This window comes from Bidens hawaiensis, unplaced genomic scaffold, assembly GCF_021521415.1.
Source record: "Bidens hawaiensis isolate Kalapana, Puna unplaced genomic scaffold, B.hawaiensis_p1.1 tig00011475_1, whole genome shotgun sequence".
Classification (NCBI taxonomy): Eukaryota; Viridiplantae; Streptophyta; class Magnoliopsida; order Asterales; family Asteraceae; genus Bidens; species Bidens hawaiensis.
The window spans coordinates 286,730-303,249 of record NW_027491898.1 but is presented as its reverse complement, the minus strand read 5'-3'; the positions used below and the strand labels follow the sequence as shown (position 1 = coordinate 303,249).

General features: G+C 35.8%; 1 protein-coding gene across 1 annotated transcript in view; it reads left to right on the top strand.

Moving 5' to 3' along the window:
- LOC143538119 (glutathione S-transferase zeta class-like) overlaps nucleotides 1-16,520 on the top strand; it is a 275,556-nt gene that overhangs the window by 69,886 nt on the left and 189,150 nt on the right. The gene's annotated exons all lie outside the window — the stretch shown is intronic.

Genomic DNA, 16,520 nt, shown 5'->3' with positions numbered 1-16,520 from the left:
ACGAATGCGATAAAGTAAACAATTAAATAATTAGCATTTAATTGCTAACACACAACACTCACAGTTTGCTAGTATGAATAATATATAATATGTAAATACTTATAAGTACGCAAGTATCCGCAAAGCGTTTAAAAACTGTAAAATGTGGGGAATGACTTCTCACCTTGACGATTAAGCGAATAAACCGAGAGATAGAATAAACGAGCAAAGTTAACTGGATGATTGTTCTGATCCAACTAGATCTAGGACTTGTACAAATAAAATATCAAAATCGAGAACATAGCCATTGGAATCAATCCAAACGGATGTCTAGAACTCCGGTTATGAGATTTTCAGTAAATAAGCGAGCTGGGTACCGATCAGAATCCGAACAGTGAGTCGGAAGTCGGGTTTTGGTCCGTACACTCAAAATCTCGAGATTCTGGATCGAAAGTCGGTTCTGGCAAGAAGTGATAGAAATCGATTAGTCAACTTGGTTGACCAATTTGCCCTTAAACGGTCCGGTGAGCAATTAACCGACAAAACCCCATCAATCAGTAAAATTGATTGAGGGATTTTGTTAGTGAGATAAAAGTACATATTTTATCAGTAGACAACTTACCCGGAAAGATTAGGGAACAAGGAGACAAACGAGGACAAAGAGCTTTGAAGCTTGAAAGCCAACGAAGGCTTGAAGAACTTGAATAATTTTGAATAAACCGACAATGGGGAAAGGAATTTCATGGGATATAGGAAGGATGGCTGGAAATCATTAGTTTTTAGGGTTTAGAGATGTGTTTTTATTAAGTATAATGGATTATAACTTGTTTATGAAGTTCCCACTCGACTAGGAAACGAAATAAGCCATAAATGAGAAAATCAGGTATAATAACTAACAAAATTCAGCTTGGACAATAAGAAAACGATTTTGGACCTTCTATAACATTTCTTGGAGTTTAAGTTTTGTTAATGTAGTCGAAAATATGAAAGATTTGGCAAAATTAGTCTCTGTACTTCCATAAACGTTGATTTTTAGCAGTTTTAAGCAATTTGGAAAGTTGTTAAGGACTATTTGGCATGATTAAAAGATATGAAATTATAAAATAAGTTAAACCAAGTTAAATACCAACAAATACAAGATTTGAATAGTTTTGATTTAAACATAAACGAATACAAATACGAAAAATCCGAGATGTTACAATGAAGTCAACTTCTTCCATGGCCATAAGGACTTGTTTGCATTCATGGGTTTTGTGCGATCCTCCACATGTGTCACAACTGACTTTTGCTTTTGATAGCTTGGTTTGGATTTGTTTGAATTTCTTAGAGAATGCTTCAATCTGTGTGGTGACTAGAGTGTTGGAATCGACATGGTGTATTCCTTTATAGGATGGATAGATCTTGGTGGGTTATAAGCGAAACTCTTCTTTGCTGCCTTTTCCAGGATTTTAAATGCTTCATTTGGAGATTTAGATCCCAAATCACCGCTGGCGATTTGGTCGATTGTCTATTTGTTCTGGCTGGATTGTGCGTCAAAGAAAGTTTGAACTTGTAACTATACGCTCAGTCCATGGAGTGGGCCTCTTCTTAGAAGACTCTAGTATCTTTCCCATGCCGCGTGTAGCAAATCATCGTCATCGGTTCGGAATCCGGTAATGGTGGCTCGATATTTTACAGTTTTATCACACGAAAAATATTTCAAAAGAAACTGTTCAACCAGCTGGTCCCAAGTGGTGATGGAGCCAGAAGGAAGGGAGTCTAGCCAATTTAAGGCTTGTCATCTCAGGGAGAAAGGAAAAATTTGAGTTTGATTTGATCTTCTGAACAATTTTAAATTTTGAAGGTTCCGCAGATTCGTAGGAATCGAGAGATATGAGAAAGAGAGTCTTCATCGAGAAGCTCGTTGAACTGAACCGAATTTTCCGCCATATGAATGATGCTGGATTTGATTTCGAAATTTTCGATAATTTTTGGCGGAGCCACACCATTTCTATAGCCTTCGAGAGTTGGCCTGGCATATTGGCTCATGTTCGGTTCATGTTCGGGGCCGCCATCATTTGTTCTGTTGGATCTTCTTTCAACTTCATGTCGTCTACAGACTCGTCTTTGATTCTTTCAGCTACTTCTCTCGCCCGGTTGCGTGTTCACCGATGGAAAAATCATATGGGGTCGGAAATTGGTAAAACAAGCTCAGGTTTGGATATAGAGGACATACATGGGAAAATACAAATTAAATCTAATTATATATATATATATATATATATATATATGCTAAAGGCTAATAAATTATCCAAAGACCAAAATAAATAATTAAAAATAAAGAGGAATAAAACATTTTACAATAATAAATAATGATTAAATAAAACTTGGATCGTTGTTAAAAAACTTTACCATGTCCTCGGCAACGGCGCCAAAAACTTGATGTGTGTTGCGTGATGTAGGTAATTATGTTGACTGATTTTCACACAAGATTGTGTTTTAAATTTATAAAAATGATTTTTACTAAGACTAAACTACACACAAATAGACAAATGCACCTATCTTATATGTAGAATAACATTGGTAAGAACCAAGTATCGATTCGTGGACACAAATAGTTTCTAATAATGAATCATTGTTTTAAATTAACTAGAGATAATAATCATTTAAAGGTGGTTTTTAAACTATTTATTTTTAATTTAAAGTATATAAAATAGGTGAACAAGGAGATAAGTTTTTAGACGTGAAAATCAATAATTAAAGGTTACCATCTTAAATCAAGAATCCACTCTATTCTTTCTTGATGATTATTATGATGAATACGTGATTAACTTGCTTTAATAATATATAAAAGAATAACCCCTCATTTCTAAGTGAATTACCCTATGACAAAGAAGAAAGTAGAATGCATATCTTCATGTCTACCACGAAAATGTCAATTAAGTAAGCAAGTAGTTTTAGAGGAGTATAAAGATTAGGGTTGACTTCGATTTCTCAAATACCAATTCTAACAACTTCGGGTGGTTATAGTTTATTCACACAACCTCCCCTTGGTTGATTTAAGTAGATTATAATTGCATATTCCTTTAACATATGACTTTTTTAACTAGCATGATAACCTAATCAATCGTGTTAACAATTTTATTTCAGAATTACCAAAACTAGAGAGATCGGTCGTAGCTTATATCTCATCATTTCTAAGTACAATACAAGGGCATATGTTTTGGATAAAGTGTCAAGATATTCTTTTTACCATTTCTAGTTTCCAAGAACATGAATGAATCATGAATGAGTGTTAATCATCAATCTTGAATAATTGAATTATGATGACAAAACATATCTAATCAAAGGATAATTTCAAGATAACCATGTACTTCACAAAAACTAACTCACATATTCAATATAATCATCAATTAGAACAAAGCTTCTTCATAGATTTTAGATGGTAAATGGAGGTTTAGCTCATAATGAGCATGATAATGAACATTAAAGCGAATGAAGACAACAAACACATGATTAAACTAGAACAATCTAACCAATATGGATGAAACTTCCTTCTTCAATGATGATGATGATAGACTCCAAACCTTCCAACTCTTTAATGGATCTTCAACTCTAGTGAAAAGTGAGTATTATTAAGTGAGAAGTCGTCCTAAACCTTTCCATGCATACTTGAAACAACGCACATTGCACTCCTAATTATAGGTTGTCTCTAGAGTCAAGCACGCCTCCATGCTTCAACAGGCACGCCGGCGTGTCCAGGTGTCCAGGTGCATTAATTGTTCTGTCTGATCGTACATGATGACTCACCATGCTGGCATGCTTCATGGGGCACACCCCCATGTTTTTTGGTGTCAGCTATAAATTATTTTATCTTTTCTGAAAGGTTACCACGCCGGTGTGCTTCAGGAAGCATGCCCCATTGTCCAGCTGACATCAGATTTTGTCTTTTTCTATCAGATTTTTGTCTTTTCTTGCATAGAGAAACATGGGGGTGTGCTGCTTGAAACTTGGCAAGTGTGTTAAGCTGTTTTCTTTGATTTTCTTCGTGTTTCTCCCTTGTTTCTTTATTTGAGGTTGGAATATACCTGAAAATAGAATTTAACGCAATAAGTAGTTATTTGAACTAGATAATATGATAAAAGACGCAGTTTTGAAGATTATTTTATGCTTAAAAGATGTATATTTTTATATACATCAGTAAACATAATAAATATCTATGCTCCCAACAATCCGATGGAGAGGAGGGAGTTATGGGCTGAACTTCTGCTAGTTAAAAGGTCTTGCACGGGTATGTGGGTCCTTATTAGTGATTTTAGTGAGGTCTGGATACATGAGGAGAGGAGGAATTCTGAATTCGTGCCAGCAAACGCCGCTTTTTTTAATGACTTTATTGAAAAGGCAGAACTAGGGGAGTATCATATGGGGGGGGGGGGGTACGTTCACTTATGTTTCTAATAAAGGAGACAAATTTAGTAAATTAGACCGAGCATTAGTATGTAAAGATTTTTCGAGTTCGTGGCCTCTTTCATCTCTCTTGTTACTGACTAAAGGATGTTCAGACCATAGACCGCTCTTGTGGAGTTCGGTGGTTTCAGATTTTGGTCATGTTCCGTTCTGGTTTTATAATTCTTGGCTCGAAATACTGGGGTTCGCGGAATTCATGGGAATCCAATGTAACCGGTTCAAATTCGCCAGCCTAGCTGACTTGGCGTTGTCAACTAAACTCTGGTGGTTAAAATCTAAAATAAAAAGTTAGCTTATTTGGAAAAATAAACAGAGGATGGGGGTTTATAAAAAGAAAAAAGACATTATTCAAAGATTGGAGTTAGTAGGGGAATATAGGGATTTATCATAAGCAAAACTGCAGACGAGATCGGAGTGTGTGTCTTTTGTAAAAGAGCTTGATAGTAAAGTGCATCGTGATCTGAAACAAAAGGAGATGGTGTTGTGGGCGATAGATGATGATGATGAGAACTCCAAATACTTTCACGGTACGCTTAATGCGAACTTAAGTAATAGAAGACTTCATGGTTTGATGTTGGAAGGGGAGTGGGTTTCGAACCCTCCAACTTTGAAAGAGGCAGTGTTCAGATTTTTTGAAAAAAAGTTTGAGGAACCGGTTCGATCCAGGCCAAATGTGATTTTTTCAATTATAAAAAGGTTAAGTGATGAGGAGGCGGCCTCGGCTGGTAACTCCATTTTCACTAACGGAATTAAAGAACGCGGTTTGGGAGTGTGACAGGGACCGATCACCAGGCCCAGATGGTTTCAACTTCAAGTTCCTTAAGAACTTTTGGAAGTTCCTACAACATGATTTTGTTAAGGTTCTTGATGAATTTTTTGTGTCGAACTCGTTTAACTTTGGGTGCTTGTCATTTTTCCTCGCTTTAATCTTGAAGGTTAAAGATCCGCTAACGCTTAATGACTTCCGATCTATCAGCCTCATTGGTTGTATGAACAAGGTGATCTCTAAAGTGTTAGTGGGGAGGCTAAAAAGGGTGATTGGTGTTTAATTTTGGAGGAACAATTAGCTTTTATTACAAGCTGTAGTATCTTAAACGGTCCTCTAATGATGAATGAAGTTCTAGCGTGGTTAAATAAATCGAAAAAAGAGGTACGATTTTTAAAGTTACATCGAAAAGGCTTATGATTCGGTTAGTTGGCAGTATATTGATTCGGTGTTGGATCAAATGAATTTTCCGGACAGATGGCGTATCTGGGTGTCGTATATCTTGTGGGCAAGTCGGGCCTTGGTTCTGGTGAACGGTTCACCTACCTGGGAGTTCCAATGTTATAGGGGACTTAGGCAAGGCGACCCGTTATCTCCATTCTTATTCGTTCTAGATATGGAAGGTCTTACCGTCTTAATAAATAGGGCCTTATAATAAGGGTTATTTAAAGGTCATAAACGTGGGCAGGAAGGGCCGAATCTATCTCATCTTCTATACGTGGATGACGCGGTGTTTCTCGGTGAGTTGAATTCTTCGAATGCTAAAAATTTATGTAGTATATTGAGGTGTTTTTATATGGTTTTGGGTCTCCGAGTTAACTTATCTAAATGTCGCATATTCGGTACCGAGGTACATGAGAATGAAAAGAATTTGTTGGCAGGGATTCTAAGATACAAGATAGGGGATTTCTCGTTTACTCATTTGGGGTTGCATGTGGGGAAAAACATGAGCGGGATCAAAGAATGGGACCCGGTGGTCGAGATTTTTAGAAGGCGGCTATCGAGGTGGAAAGCAAAAAACCTCTCGATCAGGGGTCGAATCACAGCCTTAAAGTCGGTTCTTAAATTTGTTCCAACTTATTATTTTCTCTTTGTTTAAAGATCCGGAAGGAGTTATGGATAAACTCGAGAAATTGAGAAGGGTGTTCTTTTAGGGTGGAACGGAAGAGAAATCGAAAATGAACTGGGCAGCTTTGGATAAGGTAACTTTGCCTCTTAAGTATGGTGGTCTTGGACTTGGTCGATTACGGGATGTAAGCGTGGCCTTGTTAGCAAAATGGTGGTGGCGATTAAAAATAAGAAAGGGAGGCTATGGTGGAAAGTCATTTGGTCGCTTCCTCATTCATCTAGATCGTGGTCGCCGATCCCAACAAAACTGTCGATTTCGGGACCTTGAAGCAGAATTATAAAAGTCATTTCGGTTGTTCAAGATATCGAACTTGAGCTCATGTTTTCGGCATTTGATTAAAAATGGGATGAAGACATGGTTCTGGCTGGATGCTTGGAACGGGCCTATTCCTTTAAGAATTTGTGACATTTGAGCCAAAACAAGGTACTCCTCAGTACGTATTTATCGATTAAGCAAATAAACGCCTTTTGCGTAACAAACGAACGATTAACCGAGCGGGTTGGGTTATGACCCAGAAATCCCCGGGGGCCATCTATAAGTGTTATAAGTTTAATATAAGCTAAAATATTAGTAATATGGCCTTAGTTCAATAGCAAACAAGTTAAACGAAAACATGCTCGTTTAACTACCCGCTATAGATTTAAACGCAAAAGATAGTTACAAACCAAGCATTGTATCATCCGTTAAGCCGAAAAAGACTTACCAAACACTTCTTTGAAACGTTTTAAACGATCCATGAAAATATTTTCAATTTTTACAAACAAATACTATGTTTTTATAAATTTACACAAAAATAGCCAAAAAACACTCGTTTTCGCACTGTTTGTCGTACCCGATATATTTTTGGCACTAAAAACCAAACCCGAAATAAATTTGGACTTGGAATTTCACGTTCGGGCACGTAAATCAAGAAAAGTGGGCCAAATTGGCCCAAAAGGGGACCCAACGAGCCCAGCCCGCCAAAGAAGACTTTTCCTCCCTTGGTTTTCCTTTAAATATAAAAACAAATCCAAGATATTTTAAAGCCATTTTCTTGTGGAAAACTCTGGATATCAACCTGGTCCTCTCAAAACCCAGCAAGAACAAGGTAAAAAGCTTCATTTTTGGCTAAGTTTAACTCGTTTAAACTCGATTAATACCATATAAACATAGCTTGATTGCCAAAAATCATTCCTAACCATGTAAAAACCCTAAAAATGGTCCATAAACATGTTTTGATCATACACATGGTAAGGAACCTGGTTTGATAGTTTTTTTTGGCCATAAACACAGATTAAAGGGTTGAAACGGCGTTTTTACGGTTCAAAAGTTTGTTTTTGTGCACTAGCCGAAACCCTAAGTTAAAGGGCTGTTCTATTGATGAAAATTGCTTGGTTTGTGATATAGGACCTGTATCTAGCCTACATAGGAGCACAAGGGCTTGAAAAGTTGATTAGAAAGGCGGAAACGAACCAAAACCGCTAAGGTAATGCAGAAACACTTGCTTACGGGTTGTTTAGGTTAAGGTTGTGATGTTCATATTATTAGGCCTTGAAATTTTTCAGGGACATCAGGGACCATGTCATTGAGTCCCTGTTCAAATTTGGTAATTTTCAACCATCCAAGAATATTTGGCGAATTTATTACCGAATTGGGACGTTTATTTGGGAAAATTAGCTAAAATACTTCAAAAATTATGAAATTTTTATGGGAACTCAGATTTTATGTATTTTGATCACATATGAATTTTGAGATCATTTGGAGAAGTCTAAAGGTGTTTTGTACATATGCGTTCGTGCGAATTTTTATAGCCGAATTTGGGCCGAAAAGAATATTGAACAAGCTTTTTACATTCTGTAATTGATAAAGGTTGTTTTGGGACATGATTTGAGTATTCAGGAATTTTTGTGGAATTTTTGGAAATTGTTTGGGATAAACGGACGATTTTCAGGCGAAATATAGCTGATAAAATGAATTTTTATAAATTAATAAATCAGTAAATAATTCCAGAAATATTTTTATAAAAATCTACATATTTTAATTGATAAGTGGCTAAATTTTCATAATTTAATGATTAACGGTTAATTAATTATACTAATTTGAAGATTAAATAAATTCAGTTTTTATAAAAACCGGCAAGTTCGCGACTAACGAACCTGCGGGAATATCAAAACACCAAGAGTGATCAAAAATCATATTTTTGGATTAATTAAGTAAAAACGAACTTTTCTATGAGAAACCTGGACAATCCGGATAGATTGTGCGCGTTTCTTCTTAAATCAAACTGAATAAACGGAAACGGGCCCCGAGGCTAATCCGGTACCCCAGTATGTGATCCTTCTTTATAAATTAATCATTTTATTAACCAATAAATTTACCCAAGCTTATTTCCCCATAATTGTTTTCTGAACGCGTAAACGAACAACTTGGCCCAGCTGGGAAAACGGGAATCTGAGCCAAGTTCGGTTTTAAGTATTAGACATTGAATAACATCACAACCTAATCCTATTGTCACTTTCTGGGTGTTACAACCACACCCAGACTAGCTATACAGCCCAGCTTAGTATAAAACTTATAATAATATTAAAATATTAATATTATTTTAATATGGACTATAGGGACTAAATGATAACAAGGGAAACGAACCCCGAGCTGACCTCGCACTGAGTGCCTACAAAACCGTGAGTTTCATGACCCCTCTTTTCAAACTGTTTACAAACCTTTGGGGTGAAAAGCGTGTTTATATACATTATCTACCAGAAAACGGTTCAGGATATAGATTATCTGAACATGTATATATGAAAAATCCCTACAACTATAATGATTAACTATGTGCTAATAAAATGTTATTATTATTATTGATTGGTATATTAAGTGGAGAGAGTACGAATGACAAAACATAATGAAATTACATGTGACAATATGTTTATACAAACACGTCATGTTATGTTAAACATAACTAATTTGGGAATAATGTGGTCTGTAATGGCCATGGGGCTATTGTGGGTGAAAGGGGGGCCACAATAGTACTAAACTAAAGTTGAGTATGGCCTATTAGTCAAGTTCTGCTGCAACTTACTAAACTAAAGTTGAATATGGCCTATGAGCCAAGTTCTGCTGCAACTTATAAACTAAAGTTGAGTATGGCCTACGAGCCAAGTTCTGCTGCAACTTATAAACCAAAGTTGAGTATGGCCTACGAGCCAAGTTCTGCTGCAACTTATAAACCAAAGTTGAGTATGGCCTATGAGCCAAGTTCTGCTGCAACTTATTAAATGAAATAACTTGATTATGACATGAGTGTTAAGAAAATATTATGATTATATATGTTGTGGGCGGAAAGGGGGCCACAGTGATTAGTAATACGTGATAAATACTATATATATGTGTGTGTGTGTGTGTATTGTGTGTATATATATATACATACTATGTGTATAGGTATAGGAAATTCTATGTGTAGAAAATAATAATTGTTTGTGTGTACAATGTGTAATGTTTGAGTTACGTGAAACCATTGTGGTCAGAAGAGGGACCATAGTGGTGATTTTACGTGAAACCGTTGTTGGCGGAAAGGGGGCCACATGGGTTGATTTTATTTGGAAAATGAAGGCACGAAGTACGAATGAGCAGTCACGATTTTATCGTAGTTTCAAACTCTATCATAAACTTATACACATACATATATCAGTATACAAAGACGTAGATATACATATATAAATGTAAATACATTTTCTTATATACGCGTGTACATACAAACTATGACTGTATGGTGCGCAGAACTGATTTCGTTAAAACTTATGAAACTCACCAACTATTCGTAGTTGACCTGTTTTAACATGCTTTTCAGGTAATCAGATATGAGAAGTAATTTCCTGTGCGTCACGTGTCTGATTGGTGATTGATGTCGTGGGCATTTGAGTTAGAAGTAAAGTAATCGAAGAACCGGTTTGATTGTATCACCTAGTTTGTAAAAGATGTTAGAACGATGTAATATATTGTAAATTAGTTAGTAATGTTTCTTTATGAACAATGTATTTGATACCAGTTGTATCTGTTGCATTTCCGTTTTACGCTTCCGCAATTCGCTTAACGGGGTGTGACAGAATTTGCTTTCCTAATCTCCTCCAAGTTGAGAAAGCTAAAGATTGTTTGGTTGTTGATCGCCTCTTTATGCTTGATGGCTGGATTTGTGGCTGTTGGGAATGGGTTAGGGAGACGGTGGGGGTGAATGAAATAGAGGAGTTAAGACAATTACTCGAAGTTTGTGAAGAGGCCGTATGTTGCCGGGGGAGGATGGGGTCTCTAGTGAATTTGGTAGTTCAGGTGGATTTTCAATTAGAAATGTAAAGGGAAAGCTAATTGTGACCTCACCCTATGTCATGGATTTCATTTTTTATTGGAATAGGTTGGTGCCGAGGAAGGTTTGTTTTGTTTCATGGCGCGCGGCTCTGGGTCAGTTACCAACTTCTGACGCTTTTGTAAAAAGGAATATTCCAGTTTGTTCGTCTATTTGCCCAATTTGTTGAGAGGTGGAGGAATCGGTAGAACATCTCTTTGTTTCGTGTGGTCTTGCTCAAATTATTTGGAACGTTATTGCCCAATGGCGTAAGCTTCCTTCAGTCTTTTTATTTAGTTTTAGAGATGTGTTGGAGCTATATAAATACGCTTCATTATCAAAGGAGACGGCAAAAGTGTTCCAAGCTATATGTTTAATCGCGATATGGTGTTTGTGGAAAAAGAGAAACGCGTTAGTCCATTCGGGAACTCCGATTCAAATCCCAAGCTTAGTGGAGGAAATTAAGGTAATAGGGTTCCTTTGGATTAAAAGTAGAGGGAGAAAATTGAGTCTCTCTTGGGAAGATTGGTGCTCTTTTCGGGTGTAAGGGTGTGCGTGCGTTTGTAGTGTGTTTGGTGCCTTGTTTGTTGTTTTTTTTTTCGGTTGTTGGTGGATGCTTGTTTGGCGATTCTAGCGCCTTGCTAGTGTTTTTATATCATGTTTTTTTGTTGGTCGTTCAAAAAAAAACTTTTGAAATGTTTTAATAATGAAATGAAAGTTTAATTACTTGGATATTTACCTATTAAACCCTTATAGTTTGCGAATTGTTTAAACATAAAACTTTAAAACTCGGAATTTCGTTAATTGAATAGAATTAATAGAAAATGAACGAACGATATACTTAAATCATCGGGAATATTTTAATAATGATGAATATAAATACAAATCCAAATACGAATAAAAAATACCGACTCAAGGACCGAACCAAAACAGAACACTTGTTTAAGCACTTTAATTAACGTTTGAGCAACCAAGTTGCATGAAACACTTTATATATGAGTTTTTCTTTGTATTTAGTTCTTATATGGCTTATATGGAAGTTTTGAACCAATCTTGGCTTGAACCAAGTTTTGGATCAAAATCGAGTAAAATCGAAAACTCGTGTTAACAAGTTAGTCAACGTTCAAAACCACCTAAAGTTCAACCTATCTTTTTAGTTATGTTTTACTTTATATTACTTAGGATTATGGAAGTGCTAGAACAAATTAGAACCAAGTTTCGATAAAAACCGAGTAAATCAAACGTCTTGTTTTAACGAGCTAGTCACCGTTCAAACCACCAAAAATCATCCTAACTTCTTAGATTATGATTCATTTTGTATTTATGTTTCTTATGATTATGGTGTGTTGGAACCAAATTTGGTTTATACCAAGATCGGGCAAATTTACACCAGACGCTCACTTAAACCCGAGTTTTAGACTTTAATTGATAATAATTCACAAACTTGTTTAAGTTACTGATTTTATTGAAATAATTCATATATTTTAATATTATGGTGAGCTGGATTTAGATTTGGTACTTTATCAAGTCTTGTATCGACTAAACCGAACAAATCGTTAAAAGTCGGATCTTGATGCTTACATTAGTGGCATCGTGCACACTTGCACTAAACCAAATCCCCTATGTAAAACTTAAAAAAAAGGCCGAGTAAAACTAAATATCAAATACGCGGTTTCATATAAATCTCATTTCACTTTATCCTTACTTTATTTAACTTTTGTAAAATATAACTTAAAATCCTGAAACCCAAGCATTATTTTTATGAACTATTATACCATTTATATTCCATCTTCAAGACTCAATATTAACTCAAGGTCTTTCAATCTAGGACACGCACGTTAAACCGAACCGTCGGGCTTACTTAGTTGAGGATTTATTCTAAGTTTTACTTCATCAATGTCACCTTTCCAAGTGAGTAATTTCATTCATGTTTTCTCTTTTATACTTTGGGGGTAGCTTGCATACTTACTCAAACAAAAATGATTTAAGACTTAGATCCTCAAACCACAAACTCTAGGTTATGTGTTGCTTAGAGTAATTGCCCGATTGTTTGTTATATGCCTCATATGATTAATTGCTAAATTTTTATTGCTTTTGTTGGTTGGCCTCACCCTCATCCTCAATAAGTATGATCATACGCTTCTTCTTGCAATTTGATAGTTTTACCTATTAGAAAGGAGTCTCATTTACTTATGATTTATAAACCTCAATTATCGCTTTTATTTATGGTTTCACATATGAGTTGTGGATTTTTGCCTCATATTAAATATAAAATCATGAAATTGCTAACCAACATATGTGTTGACAAAATATATTTTATGCAATGCTGCAAGTTTGATACTTGGTTGATGGAAGATATTATCTTGTTTTGGACAATTTAGGTTATTAGTTAAATGAAATATTTATTTTCCTTGTACTTTGTTATAATTGTATGAACAAGTTGCGTTGTTATTTGATGTTGAATAAAATGAATGAGCTGATTAAATATTGTCACTTTAATAGTGTCGTGTGCATTGAGCAATCATAGTCGCATCCCGACATATTCCGTCGTTTTGGTCAGGGTGTGACATTTGTCGCCCTTGAAACCGTTCAACCAACCGATTAACCGTTATCCTCCCAGCTTCAAACATAAGGTCGTCTTCCTCCGAAGAGTCGGATGAAGAAAAGGAATTCCATTGCATTTTTTTGGTTAATAATTGGATGTATTGGAGAAAAAGAGTAGAATGCATGAGTGTTTTTGGCATGTAAAAGTATGCGTGTTTTATGGTTAACATAGGAAGTCATTTTTTATATTAAAGCCCAAACGGTCAAATGGCACGCCCCCTTGCAATAACGACTCTTTAGCTCAAGCGAGCTAGCTTGCAGCCCCTCGATCACGAAGATCAGTGGTGGTGGTGCATTGTGGTGAGCGCCAGCCAGCTAGCTTGTGGCCTCCGCTTGTGCCAGCTGTTGGCTGGTCACAACACCTAGCCTAAACCTTTAGTAATCGAAGCCCACTGAAAACCTCACAGGATCCTTTAATCCACCATGGCCACACCTCCTTGATCCCACACCACCACCGCCACCACCACTGTCTACACCCTAACCATCCGGCATATCTAAACGACTATTCGAACTCATTATTTGGGGTAAATTCAATGGTAGGGTGGTGTTTTACTAGCTATTTGTGGTTGCAAACCTAATTAAGGATGTTAAGTTTGAGGAGATTTAAGGGTAGTGTGGAGGAGACGAGGGTTAGGATGGTCTGTAATATAGTTGAGACGAAGGGGTTGACCGATGGTTGTAGATGGTGGTATCAGGTGGAAGTGGTGGTGGCTTATAGACGTGGGTGGTGGATTAAAACAGCAAACGAGTTACTTTAAGAAAGCAAGACCACACCACCGTTGTAATCCCCATTGTTTTTTTACATTGAAATTGAAGCTCTCGAGGCTCAACGCTGAGAAGGTTGCCGATACTCATTATGTTTTTTAACTTAATTTTGAAATTAAACAACTAAATAACTCTTTCAGACGAATTAGGGTTAAAGAAGACTTTCAATGCCGGTTAATAGAAGGTATCTTATGCTATCGACATTAGAGAGGTTTTAACTTTGTGTGTGAAAGAGAGTATAATACTAAGAGTTAACAATAATAATAACAATAAACTGACGGAGGGTATAAATGCCATTTCACCACCATTCAAATGGTCAACCAAATGAGAAGGTGATCACATGATGCAAAATGGAAAGTTTTTGTAAATGTCAAGGATGTAAGTAGACTATTTTTCAAACCCGAGTTACAAACTTCAGCTACTGATTTACTAACATAAACATGAAAAGAAGAGTAGAATAATTACGAAGTTAGTCCCTAACGTTTATATAAAATAATAAGATTGAGTTCCAAGGTTTAAAAGTTACAGGTATGGGTACTAAAGTTTTAATATTGTATAAACGTAGGTACTAACTTTAATTTCCGTTCAAAATTAACAGAATCTGTGTCAACTCGCCGTCATAACGCTCGGGTTTACCAATGCCCGATTTTAACCGACCGAATAAACATCATTTTAAATATTTTAATTTTGTTTGTAGATTAATCATTTTATATGTTAATTCAACAAATTTATATTTTGTGTTTTATTAAGCTTTACAAACGCAACCAATATCCACCGAATATGTGCAAACTCGCCGCCGCAACACAACGCCTGGTTTTACCGACCGGATTATATTGTTTTAAATACATGGTAATTTTAGAAATAATACGATATACGAGCACCACTTTTATTTATTTATTTTTGGTTCTTTATCCTAAGTATGTTAACTTGATGAATTTATTTTTTAGTTTTATTTGATACTGTAATAAATGTAGTTAATCCTTACTTTTTTGCACTTTCTGTAAACGAAAGTTAAAGTTAATATCTAATATTGTTATAAAGTTAAAACCTATTTTATGCTTTTTAAACTCTATTATACGATTTTATTATTTTAGATAAACCTGTGTGAGAAAAGTAAAGTAAAAAAGTTTAATAAGCAAGTAAAATAAATTGCAGCGAAGAGAAGAAGAGAGATGGATGGGATAATAAAAGAAGAGATAAAAGTTGCACATGGTGTAGTAAAACATGTAGTTTGCATATACGACAGAGAGTAGGAGCAGCAGACTTTCATTTCTCAATTACTCCTTTCTTTCCGTATAAAATGGCATCCTACAGATTTCACTTCCAATAATAATAATTATCTTCAACTGCTGCTTCAATAACAATAATAATAATAATAATAATAATAATATCCTCTGGTAAGGTAAGGTGAGGTTCTGCTAGTGTAATCTCTGCAGCATTTCAACTCCCGATTCCTCTTATTATTTGCATTCACTCATCGTATTTGTTTTGTTGTTTTAACTTCAATTTCTTGTGCTTGATGTGTATTTATATGCTGCTATTTGCTTTGGATCTCTCCTTGTTACATTCAAATGTAGTATCTATCTGCCTGTGTGATTCACTCATTATTCTGCAACAACAATAGCCTCTAAGGGTGAAATTGTATGACCTAATGCATCATTCCGTTAGTACCTTTAAATAAGCCAGCAATCCTCTTATCCATTAAGCTTCAAAAAGACAGTGTATGAATATGTGATGTGTTCATAACCCTCAGTACGCCACTCTTGGCTCACCGCCACCACATCCGCGTATTAAGCGCTAACTGCCTCATAGTCTCTTAATTTTTTTTTTTTGATCAAGAAATCAAGATCTTTTAGAGTACACATTGATTTCTTTATATTCGTTGAAACCAACCAAACGATTTACAATGAAGTGGCAGGTAAGCGGGCAACAAGCTGCGACGCAACCCCCTTTTGGACCTCTTACTCTTACTGATTTAGCACTTACTGGTGCAGCCGCTTACCCTCAGTTACTTTGTTTTCACATTTTGATGATGTATATAAATGGTGGTTGAGAGCCACATTACTGTTTTGAGTTTTGATTTCTCTATTATGATAATTATGATTGGCGGATGAAGGGAAACCTTTTTGTTGTAGGTTATGAATACTTGATGTTAATATTAATAAATGAATTTCAGAGCTACTTCTTAAGACACTGACACATTATTATGGTTTGAGTAGTTAGTTTTCACAGTTTGATGTTTATACATGGTGGGTGGGACTAGCACATATTCTTTTCATGGGTATATGGTGTGGGCATATTATTGTCTTACTACCTAAATGGCTAACTGTAGAGTCGGTCTATTAAATGTTAACAGTAAGCGTGCTTTTGTTAATATTTCTAAGGCACTTAGTTTATACATCTGTGTTTACGGATCCTGTTGTCTTACTCCCGTGATGTTTCTATATTTTTTATGAATTTAAGTTAAATAGCATCTTAATTGTTCAATTTTGCACTGGTAGCTGCATAGCTTCTAT